The sequence below is a fragment of the Melanotaenia boesemani genome, chromosome 11 (genome assembly GCF_017639745.1).
Source record: "Melanotaenia boesemani isolate fMelBoe1 chromosome 11, fMelBoe1.pri, whole genome shotgun sequence".
In the NCBI taxonomy this organism is placed as follows: domain Eukaryota; kingdom Metazoa; phylum Chordata; class Actinopteri; order Atheriniformes; family Melanotaeniidae; genus Melanotaenia; species Melanotaenia boesemani.
In genome coordinates, this window is record NC_055692.1 from 9223609 (window position 1) to 9229864 (window position 6256).

The following is a 6256-nucleotide window of genomic DNA, read 5'->3' on the forward strand; positions in this document are numbered from 1 at the left end:
GTACCCTAACAGCAAATTAGTAGACCATCCTATAAAATGTACAGTAAATCTAAATATAATAAACCTGTTTAGAAACATTTTCTTCTGACTAAATGTAAACTTTTGTCCTCATGGCATTCTTTAAAATAGAATAATAATTGGTTTAAAAAATATCCCTTTTGCCCACAATATGGAATCCCATAGTACACAACTTCATGTGTTCTACTGCCACCTACTGGATAAATATCTGTCAATGAGATGTGTTTGATTTCCTATTCTCATGCTCTGAGCAAAGGCTGACTTAGAAATGCTGCGGTGTAACATTTTTTAATTAATTAATCTCTATGTTTGTGCTTCTATAAAGTTATGGAATGTACGATGAAGCTGGAGAAAACCCACACACAAAGAGATCAGACAAACTGCACACAGAAAGGCTCCAACTACTAAGATTCAGGAGTAAGTGGGCACCAGTAGGTCTCTGGACAAACCATTCTCCATCATGGACAATTTACTGTATCCTACATCCTCCAGGATGCATTATAGAGACAGCAGAGCTTATTCTCCAACAGACTTATTTAGCTACTATAGCTATCATATGGAAATCCCATAAATCACCCCCTCTATCTAAACTTTGGAAAACATTTAGTTGGTTATTTATCCCCCTTAATAATACCAGTTGACCAGAGGATTTTGGCACATTTCTGGGGGGCACAACAGTTCAGGCAGTGTCCAGCTACAGGTGCTTGGGCTTGTACATCTCAGGCAGTCTCACCTGGACCATCAACATCACCAGCATAGTGAAAAAGGCACACTAACATCTCTATTTCCCGAGGAAGCTCAAGGCTACTGGACTTGGCCTTCCAGCCCTCAGCTCCTTCTACAGGTGTGGGCTGGAGAGCATCCTAACACAGTCCATCTCAGTGTGATATAGCAGCTGCAAAGCACTGGACAAGAAAGCACTACAGCGACTTGTTACAACAGATAGCTTTCTGTCCATTGAGGCCATCTACACTAACTGCTGCTGGAGCAGGGCTTCCGTGACCTTTCTCATGGACTGTTCACCCCTTTGCCCTCAGGCAGGAGACTGAAGAGTGCCAAGGTCAGAACCTCCCAGCTAAAGTTAAACAAACACTGCAAATCTTTTAACTGACACTATGTTTTAACTTAATATACTTTATTTTATTAACTGGACACTTTGTTTTAAGTGATTCATTTATTTAATTATAGTAGTGCTTTTTCTCCTTTGGCTTATCTTGTGGAGCCACCAGGTATCGGGTAATAAATCTCGTTCTCTGCATATTTTTGGCATGTAGGAGTAAAACATAAAAACCTTTGAAATCTCTGAACCTTTAAAACACTACCACACATTTAACTGTGTTACTCATTCTACAGAGCAACATCCTTAAAAGTTAAACCTCATTATGAAGTGACTAATCAGGCTTTCCCATAATGTACTACACACTTATTAAAGGGGAGAAATAATTGAGCAAACATTCCTCACTAATATAAGTTTACAGTAAGTACAACCGTATCAAATTCCAATAAGGTGGCAGTAGACATAAAAAAAAAAAAATTAAAAAAAAACGGCATACAGGCATTGAGCAAGACGACTTATGGATTGGGGTCCTTCAGCTGACACTGTTTTTATTCAAGTCGGCACTGTCTGCTCCAGTGGCTGTAAGTACTTTGAATAACTACAAGTCATGTTTTAGCCGCGTTTACGATCAGTGTTCACTGTGTAATGCAATTATTTATTGTTTCAAACAGCATGCCTTATTACACTGACGCCAACAATTTGTTGTTACTCATGCTAATGGTTAAAAGCTAATTTATGCTAAGGTGACCGTTTTATTTAATGTTTAACTGTGTTATTTTTCCTGTGACTATTTTCCAGAGATCGTGCATAATTACGCCCATTTTCACGTATGCACAGACCTGATGTAAATGTCTCCAGAGCAGATTTTAACATCTGTACTGTTAATGTATTGAAGCTCTCTGTCTCTGTCTACCCCAGGCCCAATCTGCACATGAAGAGCAGGAATAGGACTATAACGGAATATTTCTTGTATTCCTCTCTCTAAACTTCACACCTGTAATTGGAGTGATTCACATTATGTCAAAAACTGCTAATCTAAGTAAAGAAAAAAGACAGTCCATTATTACTTTAAGAAATTCAGGACAGTCAATCCGTCAAATTGCAAGAGCTTTGAATGTGTCATCAAGTGCAGTTGCAAAAACCATCAAACGTTGTGATGAAACTGGATCTTTTGAGGACCGCCCTAGGACAGGGAGACCAAGACTTACCTCTGCTGCTGAGGATAAATTCATTAGAGATGCCAGCCTTAAAAATCGCAACTTAACAGCACCTCAGATTAGAATCTACATGAACGCCTCAAAGAGTTCAAGTTGCAGACATGTCTCAGTATCAACTGTTCGGAGGAGACTGCGTGAATCAGGTCTTTCTAGTCAAAGTGCTGCAAAGAAACCTCCAGTGAGAGAAGCAAATAAGAGAAAGAGAATTGCCTGGGCAAAGAAATACCAGGAATGGACACCAGACCAGTGGAAATCTGTACTTTGGTCCAGTAAAACCAAATTTGAAATTTTTTTTGCTAATGGGCATTTCTTTCTGAAACGCAAGAAAGGTGAACAGACTGTATCTGCATGTGAGCTTCCCATTAAGGAGCATGAGGTGGGAAGTGTGATGTTGTGGGGATGCTTTGCTGGGGGCTCTGTTGGTGATCTAATCAAAATTGAAGGCACATTTGATCAGGATCGCTGCCACAACATTATGCAGCAGCATGTCATCCCATCTGGTTTGCAATTAGTGGGACCTTCATTTGTTTTACAACAGGACAATGACCCAGAAAACACCTTTAGGCTATGTAAGGATTTCTTAACAGAAAAGGAAACTGAAGGAGTGCTGTTTCAGATGACCTGGCCTCCACAATCCCCTGACCTAAACCCAGTTGAGATGGTTTGGGAAGAGCTGCAACGCAGATTACATGAAAAACAGCCAACAAATGCTCAACATATGTGGGAACTCCTTCAAGACTGTTGGAAAACCATTCCAGGTGATTTCCTCATGAAGCTGGTTGAGAGAATGCCAGGAGTGTGTAAAGCTGTTATTGAGGCAAAAGGTGGCCTTATTGAAAAAACTAAAATATGACTTTTTTTTCCCCCTACATTTTATAAAATACAAACTCATGTGTGACCAATCTGTTGTCTGATGCATTTTACAGTGTTGCTACTGCATAATACAAAATATGCTTTTGAATGTTCCACAAGAGACTGGAGCTGCTGTGGAGAGGAAGCTTTGTTTAACAGACTAAAGATAAACTATGATGGAGCGATACCTAGGCACTTTTCAGGGCAGCTTCACTATCACTTGGAAAGTTAAAATAAATAAGAAATAACACATTTACTGTAAAGGGTTTGATTTAAGATCTTAGCACAGCCCTTCATTGCTGATTTATATTGTTAAACGTAAGAAATGTCCTTTCTGAATCTGCAGCACATACTGAATCCAAATTTGTTTAAGGTGTTAAAGGTACATTATGTGAAATCAAAGGTCATAGAGATAAAATTTTAATATATAATTTAAAACTGTCTATTGATATATATAATCATGTTACTAAAATAGTCGTTATGTTTTTGTCCTCTTAGAATGAGACATTTACATCTCTTTGTTGTGGGTCCACATACATGGCATTTGCCATAGTTGTGCCACCATTTTTACTATGGTGACTCTGAATGGACAAGCAACTTTGTGTGTGAAGTAAGAACCCTGTGAGATTTAAAACCGCAGCACCATCTTTGTTTGATAGATGGTAGAATAGTCATTGCTGCACCTGACGCCACTGGATTCACTCGCAGATGAAAATGTTTAAATGTTTTTCCTTTTGCACTTGGTTGGATAAGGTTAATATAAAAAGCAGGATTTGTTTTGAACTATGGTAGACATGCCAAATGGACGGCCAAGCAAGTCTTGTTCAAGCTGCATGATCTCTCTGGACAAGCCAGGCCAGGTTATTGAATGATATAATTCTTTTGCTGGATGCAAACACACTCATTTCAACTAAATTTGATCTTAATTGGGGAGTTCCTAAAGTTATACTATACTATTATGGAGTTATACTGTTATGGATTCAAGCAATGTGATCTGTGTATTGACTTTCAGGCAGATTGAAAAACATTCATGATAAAAACTTAACTAGTTAATAAAACCTCTTGTGCATACTGTATTTAGTTCATGCTTTTGATGTTCATTATTTCTGTTGACTATTATATATGTGTTGAATGATTGGTAAAATAAAGTTTATTATTAAAAAAAAAGTCTATTTTTCATTGCAGAAAAAAATAGTACACACTTTTTCCAAAAAGTAATTGGTTAAATAAGAGGATTAACGCATTTGTTGTGGGGTAAATTCATTACAAGACTTTAAAGTTTTCCTATAAATGTCAAATAAACATTCAGATGAAATCCAATAAATGTTCCATAACAACTTGTTGACCAAAATATATTTAGGCTTAAAGTTTAGTTTTGTTGTTTGTGAATTGAATTAATGAGATATTGCTTTATGAAAATTTAACTTATTCGTATGTGTCAAGAATCCCATGTCAACATCGTGGTTTATACTGCCACCTACTGGATAGATATCCCCCAGTGAGATGTGTATTAGATTTTCCCATTAGAGCATAAAGAAACCTTCAGATAGGTCTGCAGATAGCCTTGTTAATCAAATAAACTTAGTTTTATCTATTTTTTTCTGTATACAACAGTTGAGTTTAATGTATTGTTTTTTTAAATTGGCTACGATACAGTAAAACCATTCATGCAAGAACAGGAGCTTCCAAAGTTCAAGAGCTGTGTCATCAGAGAATTTGATGAGATGGTGGTCAGGTGCACTGATATCACAGTCATTGGTGTGGATGGTGAACAGCAAAGGTGAGCTCACACATCCCTGTGTACTGGTTTCAGCCAGAATGGAGTGTGTTATATTGCCTACGATTTTCTTGTGTGTAAAATGTTTAGAGACAAGATGGATGAATGTAGCAACTGAATTTGCATCCACCCCTATGAACAAACTGATAAGGGTCACGTTTGCGCAATTTCTTTGGGACTGGAACAATGTGACACATTTTCCAGTCTGATGGGACAATATGTGTGTCTAATGACTGTTGGAATATGGGCTGCCATGCTGGGCAAGTTCCTCACTGTAGGTCCTCAAATCACAGGCAGGGATGTTATCAGGGCCGGTGGACTTGCACTAAGATGTCGAGTGTTTTTCCACAGTGTAGAATATAGTCCAAATAAGGCCAAACTCAAGCATCAGTAAGACTGTACAAACTTTTGATTGACACATTATATACAGTAGTTACAGAGAAATAATTCTCTAAATTATAGATGCTGTTGCAGTTTATTCTACAAAATATGACCTTTGCCTGACCAATAGGACACATAAGCTGCGGTGGAGTGGGTGATTAGTTAGGTTGACAAAGAAATAAAGGAACAATAATAGGGCCCATTTTAAGACAAACTTTAGTGTCAGCTCTGTTTTAGTCCTCCTCCTCATTACGTATAGGTAAAGCTGTTTGTAGAAACTTTAACTATATACTGTCTGAAACACACATATATATGTCTCATTTGCTAATGTTTTCTTCCTCTTTTAAACTAGTTCAATAAAATGAACAATGAGGGGCAGTGGGAATAGTAAAGAGATTAAGAGAACTGCATATTTTCATCCTGAAACAGCAAATGCCTGTCTCTTTTTAAAACATGTAATTAATTTTCCAAGACCTATAAAAGCACCAGGGAATGGCTGAAGCAGACATAATGTGTAATTTCCATTTAAAAGATACTTGCATAAACCCAGGTAATTTTGTAATCAAACTCCGCAAGAACGTGACTAAACAGGAGAAGTTAAAGTATTTGCTAGTCGGAGCTGGAAAAACGCCAATAGGCAATGAGGAGGGTCGTCCCTTCCTCGTGCTGATTGGGCACACCTCTGAGATGATCTCTGTTTTAGCTCTCTGATTGGCTGACACACTTCTTTTGAAGGGCCACAAGCTGATTTATGATTGAGCAAGCGCGATGCCGGTCCAACGGTGGCGGCACGCCCGCTGCATATTCCGATCCGTCGGCTGATGTGGGCCCAGTTTGCTAAGGACCAATCAAAACCCTCAGTCAAGAAGACCCTCGAGAACACAGACTCTATTGAATGCGCGTTCACGAGCGGGTGACGTTAGATTATTTTTATTAGACTTGTGACTTGGTTGC